Source organism: Protopterus annectens, chromosome 2.part1, assembly GCF_019279795.1.
Source record: "Protopterus annectens isolate FY-2018-M chromosome 2.part1, PAN1.0, whole genome shotgun sequence".
Taxonomy (NCBI): Eukaryota; Metazoa; Chordata; order Ceratodontiformes; family Protopteridae; genus Protopterus; species Protopterus annectens.
Genome location: NC_056729.1, coordinates 1475308389 through 1475332167, shown reverse-complemented (window position 1 = coordinate 1475332167; position 23779 = coordinate 1475308389). Strand labels below are relative to the sequence as shown.

General features: G+C 42.3%; 1 protein-coding gene across 2 annotated transcripts in view; it reads left to right on the top strand.

The window, feature by feature from the left end:
• The window catches only part of CFAP74 (cilia and flagella associated protein 74), a 3161205-nt gene that overhangs the window by 1217318 nt on the left and 1920108 nt on the right, over positions 1 to 23779 (top strand). The window lies entirely within an intron of this gene.

Here is a 23779-nt window from a genome sequence, read left to right as displayed (position 1 = left end):
GTTGCCCAGCTTGAGTTACCTGGCATAGCTTTGTTGAGCGAAAGCTGGACATAAAACCAATCATCCTGAATGGAACTAAGAATTCCTACACTCAATGTAGGTTCACAGACAGAACAGAGCTTGGAAGTGAATGGCATGATGGTAAGGAGGAAGCTGGACATCCTACGTATCCAGAAGACAAGATGAAAGAGCACATGGCTTGGGATCCAGATTCTGCTAATCAGGAGGAAGACAAGAAATGGTGCAGGAATTGTGGTGAGAGAAAGATGTCAGAAGGCAGTGAGGGATGTTAACAGAATTAGTGACAGACTCATGGCAATCAGACTCCAATCTAATGAAAGGGCAGTATTCATAATTTCACCCTATGCCCCACAGCAGGGTTGTGTTAGAAAAGAAAAGAATGCATTCAGACAGCTGTTGCAGACCTATTAGAATAAAGCAGGACAGCATGAATTGTTGCTAATAATGGGTGACCTGAATGCACATACCAGGACAGACAAAACAGGATATGAGGACTGCCAGGGACCACATGGGTGGGGCATCAGCAGTAAAGAAGGAAAAGCCATTCTACACTTCTCTCTGGCAAATGGCTTGATAGTAGCCAACACAATGTCCAGAAAGAGAGAGACATCACAAGATCACATGCAAGAATGGTAAATATGCAATTCAACTAGACTTATTCCTAGTAAGGAAAGGGCATGGTGTAGAATCAGTGATTGCAAAGTAATCCCCAGTGAAACAGTTGACTCGCAGCATAAACCACTGATTGCCACAATCAGCTGTAAGCAATGGACAGAGAAGACTATAAGGTGAACAGAGACCAGGCTGAAGACCTGGAAGTTGAGTGGGGAGAAAGTACAACAGTTCAGTTATAGCAGGTCAATTAAGGAGTCACACAGAATTTAGAAAAGGTCAATTAAGGTTAATTCTCTGTGAACTGAGGGGGTGGAGCTAGGAACTAAACCTTTTATTTAAGGGGTAAAATAAAAAAATTCACAGCTTTACTGGAAAGGCTCACCGAGACTGCCACATGTTGCTATGAGGGAAGGTTAGTTTGCTTTTGCTTTCTTGTATTTTTGGATTATTTTATTGCCTTTTTCTATTTTGTACACTGTGACTTGTTTTCTTTGCACTGTGTTTCACTGGAATTCTGTTTTTAATTGCATATTACTTGGAACAAGACCACAACTGTGCTCTTGTGAGTCACACACAACTTTTTTTAAATTGTTCTCACCCTTGCATCCTGTTGCTGTTGTGTTCTTGAACACAATTGTCTTTCTAGTTGCCTGTCCCTTATGCTAATTTGACCATGTATCTCCTTCCCTCTCCCCTTTCACTGGCTGTTGTAAGTAAGCGCAAAATTATAATTTTGTGAAATCTCTCCCTTTCAATTATTTAAATTTATTGGCCATCCCACTGTATTCCATAGAACCAGAATACAAAAGTGCCCACCCCTTTTCAATCTGTTTTGCTCTTTTAAAATTAATGGCTCTCCACTTAGACATCTAAAACTTGTTACCCCCTTTTTCATATCTAACTGCTTAGTACACACTGCAGTGCTTAGGATATTAACCCACTTCTTTCAGCTTACCTTTAAACATCTATTGCAAGTCCACCAGTTATTGGAGAGCTCACATTCTGGTGCTTAGTAGTCATCTGTTTTCCTCTGGTGAGAGAAGGAGCACAGGAACATTATTTCCTAGAGACTGCTGATCACCAGAAATCCTAATAACTGCTTCATTGGTGACAGCTTGGAATGTGTGCTTATATTATACTCCTAGTGAGAGAAGGAGCAGAGTGCATTGATTACTGACTGTTTCTGGTTGGGCACTAAGTGTTTGTGCTTGACATTTCTGATTGGTATGGTTGCTATTCAAGGCATCTACCAGGAAAAGGCTACAACAAGCCTACTGACCCTTGTATCATCTGGGACAAGACTGTGAATCACCAAACAGGCTGTGGCTTGTTTCTCATGTCATGATTGGTGCTAATGTTTTGCTTCTGGTGAGAGATGAAGCAAAAGAGCATTGTATCCCAGCAGAGTGAAGCTGTGGTGAGACCAGCAGTAGTAGTAGCCATGCATGCAACTCCCCTCTTTTCATCATTCTTGACATGCTAAGTATTTTTCAGTAAGTACTGCTTCATTTGTTTCTAACTTCAGAATATCTACCTAAATACTTCATCCATAAATGTTCAGGGTCTCTGTATTACTTTCCTCTCCTCAAATGTTTGACAGTGCCCTGTACAGACAGACACCTTGAGTGACATGTTTCCTGTAAAAGCATGATTGGAATTTCACCAATATGTAGTTGCACACAGGACTAGTTTGCAGTGATAAGCACTGTCCCCGCAGTTGCAAACCAGATACTCCTCAATTGTTTTATATTCTCACTCCAGCTGTCTAATCCATAAAAAAAGGGTCTGTTGTCATGGTTATGAACTTTCCCACTTTTGTTACTGCCTCACTTTTTGTAATGCTTTTTTAGCTAGCTTCACTGTGTGAAAGGTATTAATTGGAAATTTTCTCTATTTGTTAAGCATCTGTTTGTTCTGATTTTCTTGCCAAGGAATGTATCCTATAACTGATTTGTTTGCAGTTAAATACATTCTCTAGAGTCTCCTTGCTCCTTTTTCTGTTTAAAACTTTCATTTAGTGTCTCACTGCTGTTTTTCTGCTGTGATAAACATTTTCTGTCTAAAATATTGTAGCTAGTAGCTGTAGCATTGCCCAGTTTCAGGATTGCTATTGCTGGACCTAGTTGTTTGTTTGCAGTGGCTGTATGTTCCGAGCACATTTTCCAGGCCCATCTTGGATTAGCAGAAGTCATTTTCACTTAAGTGAGAGTATAGTGTTGATTGGCTACCAGCTGGTAAAGGTTGGCTGGTCTAGGGCTTGGAGTAAGCACCTCATTGGTTCTTTTGAGCTTTTTTTAAAGTTGCTTCAGGTTTAAACCTTCTGTTACCTAAGACCTACCATTGTGAGTGTTTCTGCTATTTCATACTGAGCTGAACGGAGGAGGGGCCCTGACCACAACTCTGATCTGTGATACATAACAATAAGTATCCTGTTTTCTTGCTTATTTTTACTAGTTATTGCTTATTCTAACCATTTATTGCACTTTTTGTTGTCTGCTGCCTACATTTTATTGCACTTTTTATTGTCTGCTGCCTACTTTTTACTGTATTTTAGTGATATAAACTAATCTACTGCAATTGTCTGTCTTACTGGGCCTGTTAAATCATTTTTGTTACCACCTCACTTTTTTTTAAAGCTTTTTTAGCTAACTTCACTGTGTGAAAGGTATTAATTGGAAATTTTCTCCATTTGTTAAGCATCTGTTTGTCCTGATTTTCCTGCCAAGGAGTGTATCATATAACTTATTTCAAAACACAGTAAAACCAAGAAAGTTGCAGAAGCAAGGAAACACTCTGGTAGATCCACTAAAACACTTTACTGAGTGCTTTAGTCGGCATTCACCTCATGACTTCTTCAGAATACAATATTCTATAGTCATGTCTGGAACATCCCCCTCCTGTTAGTTGGCCTGCCTCCACAGTGTATGTTGTTAGAGGTATATCCCACTACCATCAGTGATGCTGTTTGCTAAACACCAACATGAAGGCATGATTATTTGTTTGCAGTTAAAAGCATTCTCTAGAGTCTCCTTGCTCCTTTTTCTGTATAAAACTTTCATTTAGTATCTCACTACTGTTTTTCTGCTGTGCTAAACATTTCTGTAGTAATTTCTGCCTAAAATAGTGTAGCTAGTGGCTGTAGCATAGTTCTCTGCACTCCCTCCCAGTTGTTGTCTTGTTCTTAAACTTGGTGGCTTTGCAGTTGCCTGTCCCTACTGCAAATTTGATCTGGGACACTCCTCTCAGTCCCGTTTCATTAGCTCATTCTGCTTAACACAGAAAGAATATTTGGGAGGGCCAACCCCCTTAGTTTCTCAACTTTGAATTATCTTCTGTACCTCCTTTATCCCTTTCCACGCTACAAAAAAAAAGCTTTATTCAGCTGCTTTTACAGTATTTATATTTCCTCCTACTACTCTATTACCTCTTCTTGCCTTTGCAGCTACTTGTCCTCTAAAGTGTTCACTTGCATCTTTTCTGCTGCATTTATTACTGCTTTTTTTTAGCCTGTTTAAATTGCAAGTGTTATTTTAAGCCTCTTAGTTTTGGTTTAAGCACTTGGGCTTTAGGCATACTCCTTAGCTCTCCCTGGCCTCTCTCTCTCTCTCTCAGATTCTGACAAATATGGATAGACAATTTCCTATGGTTTCTCCTGCCAGCCTGGTTGATATGAGCATCCTGAGTGTAACAACTGCCTCATGTACACAGACCACCATCTACTATTACCACCTAAGAACACAATTTGAGAGATGCATTTACATTAAGAACCTATAGTCTATGAGGTTTCCCTCACAAACCAGTATATCTGGCACTGAGAAAGTTATCAACACAATGACTACACCTCAAACACCACCCACAACTACACAGCACACACCCACATATGTGGAGGTTCTCAACAAAAACATACCCAAACAAAGGAGATCTCAGAGACAAAAACACACATGAACTGTGCAACCCTCCACAGCACATACCACGCATAGTGCACACACCTGTGTCTCGCAAACACAAAGGCCTAACCATAAATCCAACATATTAGTCATAGGAGACTGCATTGTGAGACACACAGATGTGCCTGTCACCAGCCTGGATAAGGGGAAAGTCACAGTTAGTTGTCTGTTAGGTGCCAGAATCTGCCTTATCACACACGCACTCAAGTCTCTCAACAGGTACTGTTATGACTCTGTCATAGTCTGTCTTGGGGTGAATGATTTGAGATGTACCTCCCTGGACTATATTAAGAGAGACATGATTGAAATCGCTGAATATGTGTCACAGGCAGGTATGTCCCTAGCCTTAAGCAGCATTTTACTGTCATCCAGAATGATGCCTCAGTACAAAAAGAAAATGATTGACTTTAACAATTGGCTTAGTTTCTGGTGTCATTACAGGGGGATCCAGTACTTGCCAGCCTGGGAAGAAATGATCGACAGACCATGATGCTTTGGTACAGATGGCCTGCATCTGTCTCACTTTGGCTTCAGGCTTCTGGCAAAGGTTCTTGCCTCCCCCATAGTTCCTTTTTAAGGAAAAGTCCTGAGGCCAATAAAACCAACATACAAATTTCAACAAAATGCAAATTAAAGGTCTTGCTGCTAAATGCTAGTAGTCTAAACATGAAACTGCACTCATAGCAAGCATTCTTATCCCTGGAAGATGCTGACATTTGTGCAGTCACAGAAACCTGGTTCAAAACTGTGGAGAGCACCCCAGCCTTACCTTGTTACTCATTCTATCACACATTCAGATTCCAAACTGTAGGCAGCAAAGCCAAAGAAAGTGGAGTTTCAATATATATTAAAGACACACACACCTCCGGGCTGGTCAAACAGTATGATGCAGAGGAGACTATCCAGGTGCAGTTAATCATTGACAAGACCCCTATTCAAATCATAGCTAGCTACAGGTCCCCTAATTTGACTCAAGATGCCCGCTTCACCTATCTGGACCCCTTCAAATCTATCAAGATTCAACCCTTTACCCCAATCCTGGGCAGCTTTAACTACCCAACCATAGACTGGAAAAACTACTCATGCCAGAACGCAAATGCCCAGAGAGCCTTTGATTTTTATCAATGCAAATGCCTTGGAACAGCTAGTTGATACCCCCACACGAGGCAATAATATCTTGGACTTGGTATTAACCAACATGAGTAACCATTGCAGCACCCCTACAGTATCATCCTCCCTGGTAAGATCTGACCATAAAGCAGTCACTTTCAAAGGCAGCATCTCCCCTGACCCCCTGTAGCTATGGTCAAACAAAAAAACTTCTCCAAAGCTGATTACAACATCCTGAGGGATGGTATAAACAGCTTCCCAACCCCCTCCCCCTCTGTTGGAACTGGCACCAATGTTCAACTCTTCACCAAAGTGCTATACTAGCACTTATATAGATGCATGGAATCAGGAATATCTGACAGGACAAAATCATCCTTCGCAAGGAAGGGTAAACCTGTCTGGTGGACATCTGCAATAAATAAACTATATAACAAAAGGAAAAAATTGCTCTCCAGGACCATGAAGGAGCAGGTGTCTAATTGGAAGCAATCTCTCCTTAGCCTGAACAAGCAAATAAGAGCACTAGTGAAATCCTCTAAATCCAACTTTGAGTCCAAATTGGCCACATCTACTAGAGACAATCATAAGGCCTTCTTCACATATGTCTGCAGTCTCAAAGGAAGCACACAGATATGTTCAGAACTGGTGGTCAAGGACACCACATACACAAATGTGGTAGATATAACCAACCTACTGGCTATATCTACCACATTTGTGTATATGTGGTGTCCAAATGTGGTAGATATAGCCAACCTACTGGCTGACAGATTCAGTGAAAACTTCACCCTTCTGTTCCCCCATCAGTAAATCAGGACATCCTCAGTACCTGCCCCCCTCCCCTTATCTCTAGGGAACAGGTCATCACTACCCTCTCAAAGGCAGAAAATACAGCCTCCATTACACTCTATAACATCCCAGGCTGCATCCTACATGAACTCAGGCATGAACTTGCAGCATCATTAGGCACCCTATTCAACCAAAGCCTGAGTTACAGCATTGTTCTAGCTGAGTGGAGGACTGCTACTGTCATCCCTTTACACAAAGGTGGAGCATCCACCGATCCAGGAAATTATAGACCCATCAGCCTAACTAGCCTGATCTGCAAGGCCATGTAATGGATTACCATGGACCTCATTAAAAGGAAAGTTGGCAACCTCCAAGCACTCCACCCCACACAGTTTGGCTTTGTCATGGGGAGGTCATGTCTGTTAAATCTGGTTGACTTCTTTCAGACAGTCACCAAAGCCATGGACGAGGGGAAGACGGTGCACACCACCTACCTTTACCTGGCCAAAGCCTTTGACACTATTCCCCACTCAGGTATAATAGATAAACTCTGTCAGCTAGGCATCAGTCTTATGTTACCCGATGGGTAGCTAACTGGCTCACTGATAGATCCCACCTAATCAAAGTAGGGGAAGCCACCTCAATCGGTAATGAGCGGTGTACCAAAGGAATTGGTCTTGGGGCCTCTGTTATTCAGGATATACTTCTCAGACATGCAGGCCAAAACCAGTGGGCTATGGCCAACCAAGTTTGCAGATGATTGCAAGCTGGGCATGGTTATCAGTTCCACAAGTGATGTGGAGGTCCTCCAAGAGGGTCTCACCCAAACATATGACTAGTACCAGAAACATGGCCTCAAGCTGAATACCAAAAAATGCATCATCATCCCCTTTTGGGAGAGTGACATCCTCAGATAACAATGTCCTAAGCACGCAATCAAGTCGTTAGGGATTTGGACACCCAGGTTGATAGAACCTGACTTGTAACGACCATGTTGCTTCTGTTGTATGGAAAGATTTCTACATGGCCCACCTCATAAGTAAAGGCATCTCATCCTGGGACAAGGAGGTCATAACATCCCGGTATTCTTCCCTTATAAGGCCAATTATTGAATACAATACCCCCTTTGGCATGTACCTTGCAAAACACATGCAGCAGCTGGAGAGATCACAAAAGTTCCTCACCAGAAGAATCCAGGGCCTCAAACATCTATCCTACAGAGATAGGCTAAAAGCCCTGTCCCTATACTCAGGTTCATGCAAACTCCTCAGAAGTGACCTCTGTCTGGCATACAAACCAATCTCAGACCCTGCCTTGATGAAACTGTTGCATATCTGCAAGTCAAGCTCCACTCTACTAACCCACACGAGTGACCTCAACTTGGTCTGTGACATCAATAGGACTTGTTGGTGGGACAGATTTGTGTTCCAGAGACTCCCCCTTCTGTGGAATAGACTCTCTGTCCGTGTCAAGCAGAGTACCTCATCCCTTTTCAAGTGCAACCTGGATAACTGGATGGGAAACAGAAAATTCACCCTTGGGATTCCACCTCTTTCCCTGCTGGACAGGGGCTTTGGGTGCTGACTTGTCTAAACATGGGCTAAACTCTTGGCTAGGCTTATAAGGGCCTCAGGGCCAGTAGCCTAGTAACTTCCTATGATACTGTGATCCTCTGTTACTAGCTTGGTGGATATGGGCATCCTGAAGCAATGTAGAAACTGCCCCATGTTTACTGACAACCAGTTAATTCTCAAACAAACTAATATGGTATGTGAGAGATGTATTTACACAGTGTCATTGGAGGCAAAGCTCTCACATAAAAGTACTCCTAATGTCATTAAGGTTGTCAGTAGTACACGCTGCACCAATCACACACAATTAAAAGCATGCATATAGACCCACATATGCTGAGGTACTTAAATGTAACCTTCCTAAAGCCCAAAGACCTCCTAGATGAAGTACACATAACAATTACCCTTAGTAGCCCCAAATGCACTTTTTCAAAACAACACTCACATCAACACATAGAGCTGCATTTCACGAATTAAAAGCATGCATATAGACCCACATATGCTGAGGTACTTAAATGTAACCTTCCTAAAGCCCAAAGACCTCCTAGATGAAGTACACATAACAATTACCCTTAGTAGCCCCAAATGCACTTTTTCAAAACAACACTAACATCAACACATAGAGCCGCATTTCACGAAGCCTTACTTCTAAGCTTATATGGCAAGCCACCAGACAATCCAACATTCTGGTCATTGGAGACTCCATTGTGAGACACACTGATGCGCCTCTCACCAGGCTGAGTAAGGAGAAAGTAAAGGTCAGTTGCTTATCAGGGGCTAGGATCCACCACATTATGCACTCCCTCAGGTCATTGGACTGCAAGTACCAGTATGACTCAGTCATAGTCCATGTGGGAGTAAATGACCTGAGATGTACCTCCCTAGACTGTATGAAGAGAGACATCATGGAGCTCTTGGAATATGTGTCTCAGGCTGGTATAAGCCTAGCATTGAGCAGCATTTTACCTTCTCCAAGGATGATGCCACAATATGAACAAAAGATGACTGACCGATGGCTTAGTTTCTGGTGTCATTCCAAGTGAGTGCAATATTTGTCAGCATGGAAGGAGATACTCAGCAGTCCATGCTGCTGTGGTAGAGATGGTCTACAGACTGCTCCTCTCCCCTCTAGGCTTTCAAATATTAGCTAAAACATTGTCTTCCCCCACAGTGCCTGTTTTAGGCAATGCCAAACTGAAAGGAATTCTGACATAGCAAATCAAAACCAAGAAAATCTAAGTATTACTGCTCAATGCTAGGAGTCTAAACAAAAAGCTCCACTCCCTAGAACCTCTCTTCACCCCAGGGAATGCTGATATCTGTGCAGTTACTGAGACATGGTTTAAAGCCGCGGAGAGCACACCAACAGTGCAAGGTTATAAGGCCTTCCACACATTAGACACCTCAAGGCTGGTCAAACAGGACAACGCATTGGAGCTGCTCCATGTTCATATCACCATAGACAAAATCCCGTACCACTTCCTTGCAAGTTATAGGTCCCCCTCTATGACCCAGGAAACCCACACCACGTATTTAAACTTATTGGAAACACTCACCATCCAACCCAATACCATATTCACGGGTAACTTTAATTACCCCACTATTAATTGGAAATCGTATACTACACCAAACATACAAGCACAGAGATTCCTGGATTTTGTAAACACAAACTCCCTGGACCAGATTGTCAATATACCAACCAGGGGTACAACCATACTGGATCTGGTCCTCACTTATATGGGAAACTGCTGCACACCCCCTACTGTTATGTCTTGCCTGGTAAGGTCAGACCACAAAATGGCCTCTTCTGAAGTAAAAATAAAACCTGGATCCCCAGCTAAACATGGAATATTCAGGAACTACTCTAAGGCTAACTTCCTGCTATTAAGTGATAACCTAGCAAAATGTCAAGCCCCTATAAACCTGGAGAACACTGCTGCCTATGCAGAACGGTTTACAGAAACCCCGTACAAACATGGTAATAGCTATATAGAGGCAGCTGTACCTATCAGGAAGAAGTACAGAACTAACTCAAAAAACAAGCCACCTTGGTAGAGTCACAAAATCAGTAGGCTTTATAACACAAGGAAGAAAATAATGGCAAAATTTAGGAGGTGCTGCATCTAGCAGGATACAAACTCTCTCATCAAACTAAACAACTCAAAAGAGAAGTAAAGTCTACCAAAGTCAAATTTTAGGTAAATTTGGCCTCCTCAGTCAAGAACAACCTGAATGCATTCTTTATCTATGTCTGAAACCTCAAAGGCAATACACAATTGTGTGCGTAGCTCATTGTAAATGGAGCCACCATTACTGAGACAGAAGATATAGCAAATCTACTGGCCCATAAATTCAGCTCCAACTTTACCCCTCTCTCTCCCTCAGCCTACCCTCAGGAAATACCATCAAATGTAACTTCCCCTGCTATCACTAGGGAACAGGTCCTTAATGCTCTCTCTAAAACTAAGAACACTGCATCGATGGACCTATACAATATCCCAGTATACCTTCCAAATAGCATGGAACATGACCTATCAGGCCCTCTGGAACTGTTATTTAACTGTAGCCTCCAAACAGGCTTCATGCCTCATAGGTTCGTAGGTTCATACTAGGCTATCTGCCCTAGGACATTTATAAGCCTAGCCAGAGTGTGTTTGGCTTTCGCCACCCATTTTAAATTAATTTTGCTATGCCCTTTTTCGAGGTTAGTATACTGTGCCTCTGTCTAACAATGACACAGAAAGTGATACCCGGGGTAAACCTACGATCTCCCATCCAATCATCAAGATTCCTCTTGAAGAGAGTCAATGAGGGACTCTGCCTAACCTGGACTGGGATTTTATTCCAGAGTGAAGGGAGCCTCTGGGTTATGAATCTGTCCCTCCAGCATGTCCTATTTATTTCAGTGCTGAGGTTCAAGTCTCTTGAGTGCGTAGCTCGATGGGATTTGGATTTTCTGAGGTGCAGCATGTCCATTAATTCCGGGTTGGACATGGCTTTATATGTCAGGCACAGATTGCCTCTGAGCAGGCGGTATGTCACTGAGTAGAGCTGGAGTTTCTTTAACCGGGCAGCATATGGCATCTGTTTGAGCCCTTTGATCCTCTTGGTGAGGTACTTTTGGGGTTTTTCCAGTTGCTGCAGGTGTCTGGTAAGGTACATCCCAAAAGGGGCATTGTACTCAATTATGGGCCTGATGAGGGATGAGTAAAGAGGCACGATGACCTCCCCTGATCTAGATGTGAATCCCTTCATGATTAGGTGGGCTATATAAAATGTTTTTCTAACCACTTTGGCCACGTGGTTGTCAAATGAGAGATTGCTATCAACTTGGGTCCCCAGGTCCCTAATTACTTCTTCTGTACTTAATGGATTACCACCTATGTGGTAATTTGTGAGCACTTTGTTTTTGCCAAAGGGGATGACTATACACTTTTTGGCGTTTAGCTTGAGGCCATGGCTCTGGCACCAGTTGTCTGTTTCTATGAGGCCCTTTTGGAGGATGCTTGTGTCGGCTGGAGAGCCGATTATGGCACCCAGTTTGCAGTCATCTGCGAACTTGGTCAGCCACAGTCCTTCCGTGTTGGCCTGTACCTCCGAGAAATATATACCGAAAAAGAGTTCCCAGGACTGAGCCTTGTGGGACGCCACTTGTAACTGGTTTGGAGTCTGACATGGCTCCAGCAATTCTAACCATGTGGGTTCTGTCCTTGAGCCAGTTTGCAACCCATCTAGTGACATAGGGGTTTATATTTAAGCTGGTGAACGTATCTATAATGCCCGAGTGGGGTATTGTATCAAAGGCTTTTGCAAGGTCCAGGTAGGCTGTGTGGACCACCTTCCCCTCGTCAATGGCCTTGGTGACTGTTTCAAAGAAACTGACTAGGTTTAAGAGGCAGGATCTGCCCTTAACAAAGCTGAACTGGGTAGGATCCAGTGTCTGTAGGTCCCCAATATCTTTATTTATGAGGTCCATGATGATCCTTTCCATAGCTTTGCAGACCAAGCTAGTCAGGCGTATGGGGCGATAGTTTCCAGGATCCGTTGAGGCACCACCTTTGTGGAGAGGGACCACTGTTGCTGTACGCCACTCTTTGGGTACATATCCTGTAGTAAGGCTGAGATTGAACAATAGTTTTATGTTTGGGTTTAGCTTTTCTTGGGGTTCATGTAGGACGCAGCCCGGGACACCGTCTGGTCCCATTGATGCTGTGTTTTTTGCTTTGGAGAGGGCGGCTCTTACCTGAGCATCTGAGATGTCAGGGGGGCAGCACTCTGCTGGGATAGATATTTGCCCTTTTGGTGGGGGGGGGTTGCGCTGAACCTGTCAGCTAAGATGTTGGCAATGTCTGTGGGTTCGGTGTACTTTTTGTCATTTTGGACTAATTCTGAGCATATCTGAGAATTCCCACCCAGGTTCATAACATAACTAAAGAAAGCCTTGTGATTATCCTTGGTGTCCTGTGCAATTTTTCTCTCGAAGCTGGCCTTAGATGATTTTATGAGTGCCCGTAGTTTTTTGCTAATACTGATCAGAGATGCCTTCCCTTTTTGGGATTTTGCTCTATCATGTAGTAGCTTCCTCCTTCTATTGTATAGTTTGTTTATGGCTGGGGACCACCAGATAGGACGTCTGCCTTTGGAGGATTGGGTCTTGGTTTTATTTGGGATTGCATTCCTGAAGGTGTTCATAGAATGCGTTTATAAAGGATTCTGCGATGCGGGCCATATTTTCCACAGGCCCGGGGGCTTTGAAGGATTCCACCTCGGATTTGAGGAGTGTGAAATTTGCTTTAGAGAAGTTTTTCACTGTGGTTTTCTGGGCAGGGGGTGGGGTCGGGATGTGAATATCCAGTGAGATTAGTTTATGGTCTGATCTTACCAGTGAGGGATACACTTCTGGTCTGGAGCATAGAGTCCCCATGTTGGTGATGATCAGGTCCAGTATGTTTTCCCCTCTTGTGGGAGTGGTAACAAGTTGTTTCATAGCATTTGAGTTTATAAATTCTAGGAACCTTTGGGCTAGGGTGTTGGAGCTAGAGTAATGCTCCCAGTCTATGTTTGGGTAGTTGAAGTCGCCCAATATAATGGTGTTTGGAAAGACCTTCATATTTTCCAGTGTTCTCAGGAAGACAGAGTGGGGTTCCTGGGTTTGGGAGGGTGGTCTGTAGCAGGCTATAAACTGGAAGGCAGTTTTACCCACTGGTAGTTGCACATGGATAGTCTCTGATGCTTTGTGCTGTACCACCAACCTGGAGGTGTGGGTATCTTTGACGAATATTGATACTCCCCCTCCTTTTGTGGTTCGGTCCAAGTTTTGGGGCCGAAAAGCATGGTATGAGGTATAACCTGGTAGTGCTGGGGTGCTCTCGGGAGCCTTGAACCAGGTTTCTGTTACTGCACAGATATTGATGTTCTCCATGCTAAGGAGAGTTTTGAGTGCGTGCATCTTGAGGTTTAGACTTCTGGCGTTGAGTAGCATTACTCTTAGTTTCTTATCCCTTGTGATACCTATGGAGGTGGGTTTGTCTTTTGAGCCTTGCCTAAAAAAGGCACTATGGGGGTAGCAAGAGCCTTTGCCAATATCCGAAAGCCCAGGGGTGACAGGCGCAAGCCGTCCCTAGCGAAGCATCGTGGCTTGTCGAGCATGTCATCCCGGGCTGACAGGCATTGGATCCCCTTTGAATGACACCAATACTTAAGCCAGTTGTTGAAATAGATCATCTTGTCTTCATATTGTGGCATCAATCTTGGTGAGGGTAAGATGCTACTCAAGGTCAGGGTCATACCGGCCTGGGCTACATGCTCAGAGAGCTACTCTGTCTCTTTTCATGTAGTCGAGGGAGGTACGTCTCAGGTCATTCACACCAGCATGGACAATGACTGAGTCATATTTGTACTTGCCTTGGAGTGACCTGAGTGCTTGTGTTATGTGGCGGATCCTAGCGCCTGACAGGCAGCTCACCCTGACCTTCTCCTTGTTCAGCCTGGTGAGCGGGACGTCAGTGTGCCTGACGATAGAGTCACCTATTACAAGTGTATCAGGTGTGTTGTTTAGCCTTAAGGGCTGTGACTGTTCGGCACACTGGCTTTGTGAGCTATGTATTGCACGTGTTTTGTTTTGGGGTAGTGGTTGCTTGGGTGTCTGCTTTGGAGGTCTCTGCTGCTTAGGCAGATGTTTATTTAGAGCCTCCGAGTATGTTTTTGTGTGTTTATGTGTTTGGTTTGCTGTCATGGTAGGTCTATGTGAGACTGGAATTGTAGTGAGCGTGGTTTCCTTCTCCTCCTGACTGGTTACGCAAGTACTGAGTTGAGATAGCTTAGCCTGTAGTTTGGCTATATGGTTGCATCTCTCACATGTGGTGGAATTTGTTGGGAGGAGGAGAGGGTTGTTTGTGTACATGAGGCAGTTGTAACATTGCCTCAAGATTCCCAGATTCACCAGCTGGACCGGAGAGGAGATTGACAACTGACCTTTGGACATGCTAGAATAGTATTGGGAATTCCTTTATAATTGAAAAAAAAGGCCAATGAGGAATAAGGTACTCGAGGGGAGTTTGTGAGGGTGTAGTGCTTTTAATTTTTTAGTGCTGACTTATATAATTGCTTTAGTGAGCAAGTGCCAGGTAACTTAAATGCAATGTGTTACAGGTAACTTAAATGCAAAAACGACAAACAGTAACTTTCTTTCAAGTGAAACAAGGAAATAAGTACAGTAAGCAATGCAGATATCACTAGGGATCCACAGAAGCTCTGAAAAGCCACGTTTTAGGTGGAATTAGCGTTTTCAGGGAAATAACAAGCAAGCAAACAACAAGCATACAAACAAAGCTAGATTCAGCAGGCCTGGATCTAGTCTATGCTACAGCAAACAAGGTGTACCAATTTCAGTAAGAAGCAGTTCAAATATGCAGGCACTATAAGCCTTTAACCAGAAATTCCCATCTCAGAAGGGCAGAGTCCAGCCTCTCCTCCGACTAGAGTGCAGACCACGAGCCCTCTTAATGTAAAATAACTGGCCTGAAGCCCAAGTGCTTAAACCAGAATTAATACACTTTTAGAATAACAGACACTGAGCCCTCAATCAGCAGTTCCCAACTTAGAAGCATGTAAGCTACCTGTTCTGCCACTACAGTGCAGACCACAAACCTTCTTAATGTAGAACAACTGGTTTGAAGCCCAAGTGCTTAAACTAAAAGGCTTAGAATGAGTTACACCAAGCAGTAATAAATACAACTGAGTACTTTTAAGATGACGCAATAGCAAAATAAAGTAGGAAGAAACACAAATACAGTAAAAGCAGATACAATTTTTTTTTTTTATTTTGAGTGAGCAAATGAGATGGGCCCAGGAGTTACAGGACAGAAACAAGTGCAAATGCAGGCCTTCACATTAGAAAGTTGAGAGAGATGGAAGACCACCCAAACGGCCAATAACTACAAATTCTGGACCAGAACCACTCCCTATGTGGTAGACAGGTTACCTAATGCTTACCACTCCCACTGATTAGAAGGCTTCCCTCCAACACAGAAAGGCTTGGGGGGGCTCAGAAGCTTACAAACAGTCCTGGATACAGCAAATCTTTATCTGGAACATTAATTACAGGAAAGGTAGGAAACAGGCTTACAATTTTTTTTTTCAGAAAAGTAGCAAAACAGTTGTAAAAAGCAATTCACATGCAGTGCAAGCTGGCACACTTGAGTATGTAGCAGTATTAGTCCACACACAGTTTGAAAAAATGTAATTAAATTAAAAAGGACTAAAAGCAAGTGCAGAAAGGGTTTATTAGGTAGAATGCGGTTAAGAGATGGGACTGGGGGAGTGTCCTAGATCAAATCTACAGTGGGGCGGGCACTGCAAAAGCCACCAAATTTAAACTACAACCAAGAACAGGGAGGGGGGTTGGAGAAGACAGTTTCAACAGAGATGTGAGGAATCACAGTGCAAATTTTAAAACCAAAAAAATATATACTGATATCTGTATATTTGCAGAACAGTAAGACAACAGATATCTAAGCAACAATTTAGCTCTATAATACAGAATAATACAGAAAAATATACTCAACTCTGTATATTTGCAGATAGTCTTGTAAGGCTCTCAGTACACAGGTTCCAATTTAAATGCAGGCTGTTATTAACAGGTCAAATTAAGGGAACTTTGAGTTAAGAAACACACAAGCTATAAAAACCATAATGGAGAACAGCAGCAATCATACCTCTGCACAAAGGTGGGCCATCTACAGACTCTGGAAACTACAGATCCATAAGTGTCACTAGTCTTAGATGCAAAGCCTTAGAAAGAATTATCATGAAAATGATGAATAGTGATATAGTAAACCTCCAGACACTGGACCCAACCCAGTTAGGTTTCGTCAAGGGCTGATCATGCCTACTCAACCTGGTGAACTTCTTTGAGAAGGTCACCAAAGAAAAGGCTGAGGGCAAAATGATTCACACTGCCTACCTTGACCTTGCCAAGGCATTTGACACAGTAACTATGCAGGCATTGTTGACAAACTCCGGAGCTTAGGTACAAAACTGTATGTCACCCAGTGGATAGCCAACTGGCTCACAGACAGGACCCAGGAAGTTAGAATTGGGGAGTCCACCTCTACAAAGAGGCCATTCACAAGTGGAGTCTCTCAGGGATCAGTCCTTGGACTGCCCCTTTTTGGCATTTACTTTTCTGAAGTCAAGGCCAATGCCAGTGGTCTCTGGCTGACTTAATTTGCAGATGATTGCAAATTAGGAGCTGTCATTGAATCCCACACTGACACAAATGTTCTCCAGGAAGGGCTGACACAGACAAATAATTGGTGTCAGAGCCATGGAATAAAACTATATTCCAAGAAATGCATAATATCCTTTGGGAATTCATCCATCCATGGTAACTATCATATTGACAACACACCCCTGAGTTGACTCAGTAGTCCGGGATTTAGGGACACACACAGACCGTAATCTAAACTGTGACCATCACATGTGTACAGTAGTGAGGAAATCATTCTATTTTGCGCTAATTAAAAAGAAAGATATGGCATCTAAGTTCAGGGAAGTCATTGTTCCACTGTATTCGGCATTTCAGACCTGTCATTGAATACAATGCACCCTTTGGTATATACCTAAGTAGACATATCCAGCAAATGGAACATCCAAAGAGGTTCCTCACTAAAAGAATGCAAGGCATAAGTAAAATGTCCTATACAGACTGCCTCAAGGCCCTATCCATGTATTCTCCTACAGGCTTTTGAGGGGAGATTTATGCCTGGCATATAAGGCATTGTCAGACTCCACTCTGATGGTCCTCCTGCATAATCGCAAGACAAGCAGCACCAGAATTACCCATTCTGAAGAATTAAACCTTGCCTGTGATATATATAAAACCTGCCAGAGAGACAGGTATGTATAGCAGAGACTACCCCCTTCTCTGACATAGGCTCCTCATTCATGTAAAGCAGAATTCTTTCCTAACCCAATTCAAGTGTAACTTGGAGAGTTGGGTGGGGGAACAAGCAATTCATCCCTGGTTTGTCACCTATGTCTCTAATGGACACAGGTAGCCTGTAAATGGTTCATCTCCCAGGCCCCTGCTTATAAATGTTTCACCTCTCAAGCCCCTGCTTACACTTATCAGAGGTACCAGAACTTGTCATAGATTTGGGATGCATGGCTGGGCTTAAAATGGCCCTTGTGATCATTAGCCTAGTAAACACCTATGAACCTGGAAAACTAACTTGATTTCTCCAATTCCAGTGATGACCAGTGATACATCCCTGCCTTCTGAGGTGATCAGGATCTGAATAGCTTCTCAGAAAGAATATACACACAAATGTTAGGGTGGAAAGTGAAGTGCTTTGTCATATGGGGCCTCTTCTTGGAGCACTAATCCCTCCTCACGCCTGATTCCAGACATCCTCTGGGTTTTAGTGTATATATTTGATTCTGGTTCTAGTTTTTCACATAGAACAAAACACTTTCAACCAACATAAGCACTATTGGCAGCTTCAACAAATTTAAATTCTCCCTAAAAGACTACCTACTAAATACTCATGTCTGCCCCTGCATCTCTCTAAATAGATACTCTCCTTCATGTATTTCCCCCCAGCACCACTCAAAACAATAGGAAACTCTAATTACCTGAAAGTTATTTTAAACAACTCTACCCTCACTAATGATTCTTTCTGTCCTTAACTAGCTACTTGACTAATCTCCTTTTCTTACATTTCATCCTATTAAAATTAATGATTATATACTTTGCAATTACTGTGCTTCTCTCTGATATTGTAATTCCACTACCCAGATGTAAATTTTTTCTCATTATGTTGTACTGTACTGCAGTGTAAATACTTGTAAAATATTTATTTCATTTTCACTGTAGTACATAATTTTTTGTGGAGCTTTTCTGCCCAGGCCTCCAGTGAAAATGGGTTCCTGCCCCATTCGGACTTTCCTGGTCAACAAATGTCAGTAAATAAATATATACAATAAATATGTTCCCTTGCCGTGCATAAGCTTTGTATGGCCTTTCTCAAAAGAAAGTTTTTACTTTGACGTCCAGTCAGAGAACCTTTTTCTTCTTGGGATTTAATGAACTGGCTTCCTTTACCCCACTGAAGTTTCTTTCTTGGAAAATAATGTTTTTGATAGCAGTCACATATGCTAGGTAAGCTTTGGAGGGAGTTTCTGGCACTTTCTTCATCAACCTTTACTTGGTTTTCACAAGAAGAGTCACTCCATACTGACTTGTCCTTTCTTCCTAAAGTAGGTTCTGAATTGACCATGACACAGCCATTGTATTTGCCAGTATTTTTCCCAATAATTTAAATAGTGCGCAAGCTAAGTAAAATCGTTGCCATGGTAATGCTTTCCAGATAGCTTTTAGCTTATATTCTTTGCATCTACATCACATACCACTGGCGTTTGCTGAGTTAAAGAAAAGCTCATTTAACCAGGGCAGTAGCAACTTCCACAGCCTTTTTCAGGTGTTCAGTATTAGATGAAATCTGCACAGTTGCCAGTTGGTTATCTGTGCACACTTTTATTAAACATTATAAGTTAAATTCCTTTTCTAGGGCTAGAGCATCCTTTGGTGCCTCTGTTCTCAAAGGTCTCCTGTCATGATGCCACCTTGTAGTTTAAGCTGCTTGGGATTCTGACCCCAAAGTCATATCAGATGGACTGAATAAATAAGATATGAAAGTTATGTACTTGCCATAATGCTAGATCCTTTCATTCTTGTCTGTCCTATACCATGGCCCTTCATCCATTCCCTTTCCTTGTATCTCATTGTACTCATAGGACCAGAAAGATCTTCACATTATATATATATATATATATATATATATATATATATATATATATATATATATATGGATTCACTTCATAACATTGAAATATCAAAATACTGAAACTCAAAACACTGAAACCAAAATACTGAAAGCTCAAAATACTGAATACTCAAAATACTGAAACTCAAAATACTGAAAACACATATTATGCGTAAACTCAGCTTAAACAACATAAATCATAACAATTTCTACCAAATATGCATGGGCAAGCCTGCACCCCCCATGTGGGGGGCTGCGCCCGCCACACCCCATGCTAATTAAATATATCAACTCCAAGATTGCACATTAAGTGCAATCTTGGAGTAGCTATATATAATTAGCAGGGGGTGAAGCAGCCACATGAGTGCAGGGGGCTTGCCCTATATATTTGGTAGAAATTGTTATGATTTATGTTGTTTAAGCTGAGTTTACGCATAATATGTGTTTTCAGTATTTTGAGTTTCAGTATTTTGAGTATTCAGTATTTTGAGCTTTCAGTATTTTGAGCTTTCAGTATTTTGGTCTTCAGTATTATGAAGTTTTGTCATTTTCAGTATTATGAAGTTTCAGTGTTATGAAGTGAATCCATATATATATATATATATATATATATATATATATATATGTGTGTGTGTATGTGTGTAGATAAAATATATTTATGTTTGTAGGTTATTGACAAGGTGCCACACTCAAAACTCAATTTGAGATAACTGTAGTCTACATCCTAGAGCATGATGGGAGCTAAAATATTAAAGGGGTTCAAGACTGGAGCACTAATGCCACTGAGTCAGAGCTGACAAGTGGCTCAAGGACCCACTGGTTATATTATATGGACATGAATGAAAGCATCTAGTCTTATGGTAAATATATAACTTTTGTTTTGCAACATTTTCTTTGAATAATGGGAGAAGATGAGGAAGCATTGTTGTGATTCTTTGATAGCTAGATAACTGTGAGTTCTGGAATTAAAGGATGATGAAGGATAACTCTGTGGAGGTAAAGAAATCAAAAAGAAAGAGTTCATCTTTACAAGAAACTACTTCATCCAATCAAGTACATTACCTAGATTCCTGAGTTGGGAAGAAGCTTCACGGAGAATGAAACTAATACAGATTTGGGACATATTTCTGTCAGACCATACAGCTTGTCAGGCTAGTGGTGGGAACCCATGGATACATAGAGGTAGGCACAGGGTAGAGAACACAAGAATCAAAAGATACCCTGAGAAGGCTAATTAAAAAAAATTTATAGGAGAACAGAGAGGATAGAGAACCTTTAGGAGGCCACTGGTGGGGCAGATTAAAACAGCTAAAAAGGATAATAATGAGGAAAAATGGAGGAGGAAATTGTGCAGGACTTACTAGACAACTCCCTAGCCAACATACAAAAAAGCATATGAGAAGGAGGGAGGAGGAGGGAAGTCTTGACCCAGGGAAAAGCTGTCCCTAAAAATGGAAATAGAAGAGAAGACAACTGCACAAGAGGTGAAGCAGTGATACTGAAAGGAATACTGGGGTATAAGTCAGTGTAGAAAAAAAATCTGGTCAGGAAATGCAAAACCAAAATAAGCATCAGAATGGTAACAAACATTTAAAATGCCACCCATACTGCCTGTGTGCATCTGGTAGTATGGGGGGAGGGTAGGAGTGACTGGCCAAGGTTTGCTCCCCCATTCAAGGTGGGGAAGTAGCAGTAGACTGCTAGCTTGGAGAAATTTTTCATATTGTATACCTTTATGAAAATCTGTGTAGGAGGCAAGCTCAGGAGAGGGCAACAATGTAGAGCTGAAAGGGAAAAGAAATTACTAGATGAAGGGCTAACAAAGGAACATGCTAGGCTCATAAATAACCAAAGAAGTTAGAAAAGCAGAACATGGCATGAAAGAAAGGAAATCAGTAGGACTTGATATATTCTCTGTAAAAGTCTAGAAATGGGCTGGAGGAGGAGGCCTGCTCCAAGTCTTAACAGAAGGATACATCAGAGGTGTTGAAACAGTCTAATACAGAGTGCTGGGGTAATGTTAATAGAAAAAGGGCAAGGTAATCACACATAGACGGGAAACTAAAGTCTGACCTCGCTAATCTATGCAGATATAAATATGCCAACAAAGGTCACCTACCTCCATCCATACATTTTGCTTGGCAATATACTGCTCTGCTGCCTCAAATCCCCACTTGGACATTGGAACAAAGTCTCCCAGAGGATACTAAGAAAGTACGTGTGTGTGATAGTACTTGGGCCTCCACTGCTTCAAACTCTATTTTTTTGTTAGTTATGCAAGCTATCTCCCTGCCAGGTCAGCCAGCAGCCTAGACACTTCTCTTTTTCTCCCATCCACTTCTCTCCCATCTCTTCCCTGGGTTTCACCAGCTCTTCCTTATTTTATCTTACTCAGCCCCTAGACCTATCTAGTAGGCCAAGTACACTCTCTGCATTGACCACTAGAGGGCGTCCCCTCCCCATTGTCACTACTTTTCCCTCACTTACTTCTTACTTTTAATCTCCCAATATCTTCATTCCTACTTTCCCATCCATATTACATAGAGTTTCTTACTTACCCTGCCACTACTTACTCTCCTGCAATCTTTGCTCCACTGATTGGCTCCTGATCCTCTCCTGGTGTCTTCCCGCTCCGTTCGCCCTTCGGGCTCACTCCGCTCCCCTACCCTGCCCCCAAATTCCACCCACCCCCAGTGCATCTAGCTATATCCCTCTTGTTTCCACACCCACTTTTTCCATACACCAATCATCCACCACCACCTTGACACGCCCCCATCAGCCTATTATCCAATTTCCAACCACTCACACAGGCACTACATTTCAATACATCCCACTTCTAATACACTCACTCAACTACCTATCCTAAATACATCCAGCTACTCCCACATCTCTTTCTTTCTACACTATCTTAGCTAACCCTTCATATCCCCTGCACAATTTCATACATATTAGACAACTACAACACTCTACACTAAGTAACCTTCTCAACATGCCTACTTACCCCTATTCCATCCTATGTCTTCTATCACTTTCTCTTAAACTATCATACCTTTATCACCTCACCCAACCTGAAATTTCTTACCATCCACAACTTTACCACACTACCTACCATCTGAATACCCCACTTTCACAATCACACTTTCCCATCTCTCCCCATCTTCACCCAATCTCACAGCTCCTCACCTTCTCCTTTAAACTCCTCTCCCCTCAGAAATACGCTATCCCCATAGCAAATAAGCACCCCTTACTCATTTCAGCTGACCCTAACCATTTGCATACTCTAATCAACTATCTTTCAAACCCCATCTTCCATCTCTTTACCTGCCTTTTATCTGGTGATATCCACCCCAACCCCGGCCCCTCCTCCTCCTCCTCCCCACACAAGCCTATATACTTTACTTCTTTAAACTCACAAAGTATAGTGAATAAAGTCCCTACCCTCCATGCATGGCTCACACATAACAAACCTGATATACTATCTATTTCAGAAACTTGGTTAAAGCCCTCCATAAAAGACTCTGAAATAACTCCACCCAGCTACTCAATCATTAGAAAAGACAGGACCCAAAAGAAAGGTGGTGGAGTTGCCCTCCTTTATTCCTCTTCCTTCCTAGTTACCCCATATAACAAACCCACCCCCACATTTAACAATGCTGAATTACTCCTCTCTCTCCTCCAAGTTAATAAACACAAACACATTTGCCTAGCATCCCTCTACATTCCTCCAGGGGACAATATTTCAACACTTGAAAACATCCTCTCTTGGCTCTCAGACAATATTAGCAATGAAACCATAATTCTAGGAGATGTCAATATTAACTGGGCCTCCATCCAGTCTCCAACCAACCCTCTTAACATCAATCTATACAACTTCTCCCAGCTTATCAACACCACAACTCACCCTTCTAAAGACCCCTCCTGTGGCACCATCCTTGACTGGGTTCTAGTGTCACACCCCCACTATTTTACAAGCAGCGGTACTCTCCCTGACCCTCTTGGTGATCACCTGCCCACTTTCACCCACCGACTCCCCTGCATCTCTAATCGCACCCATAACTACATCACTACCCGCAATGACAAAAACTTTAACCCTTCAATTTTCATTGATTCCCTAAATATAATTAATTGGAACAATTTGAAAACACTGCCCCTAGAAGAAGCAGTTGCCCACTTTAACTCCACATTTCTAGGAATACTTGATTCCCAAGCCCCTCTACGAACAAAAAGAATAAAAACTAACTCAGCCCCCTGGCTAACCAAAACTACTCTCTCTACCATGAGACTTAGAGACAAAGCCTGGGGACTCTGAGAAACAAGACACCAGACAAATATATTGCATATAAAACCCTTCGAAATAAAGTAAAAAAGCTAATAACCTCTGATAGACAGACATACTTCTTCA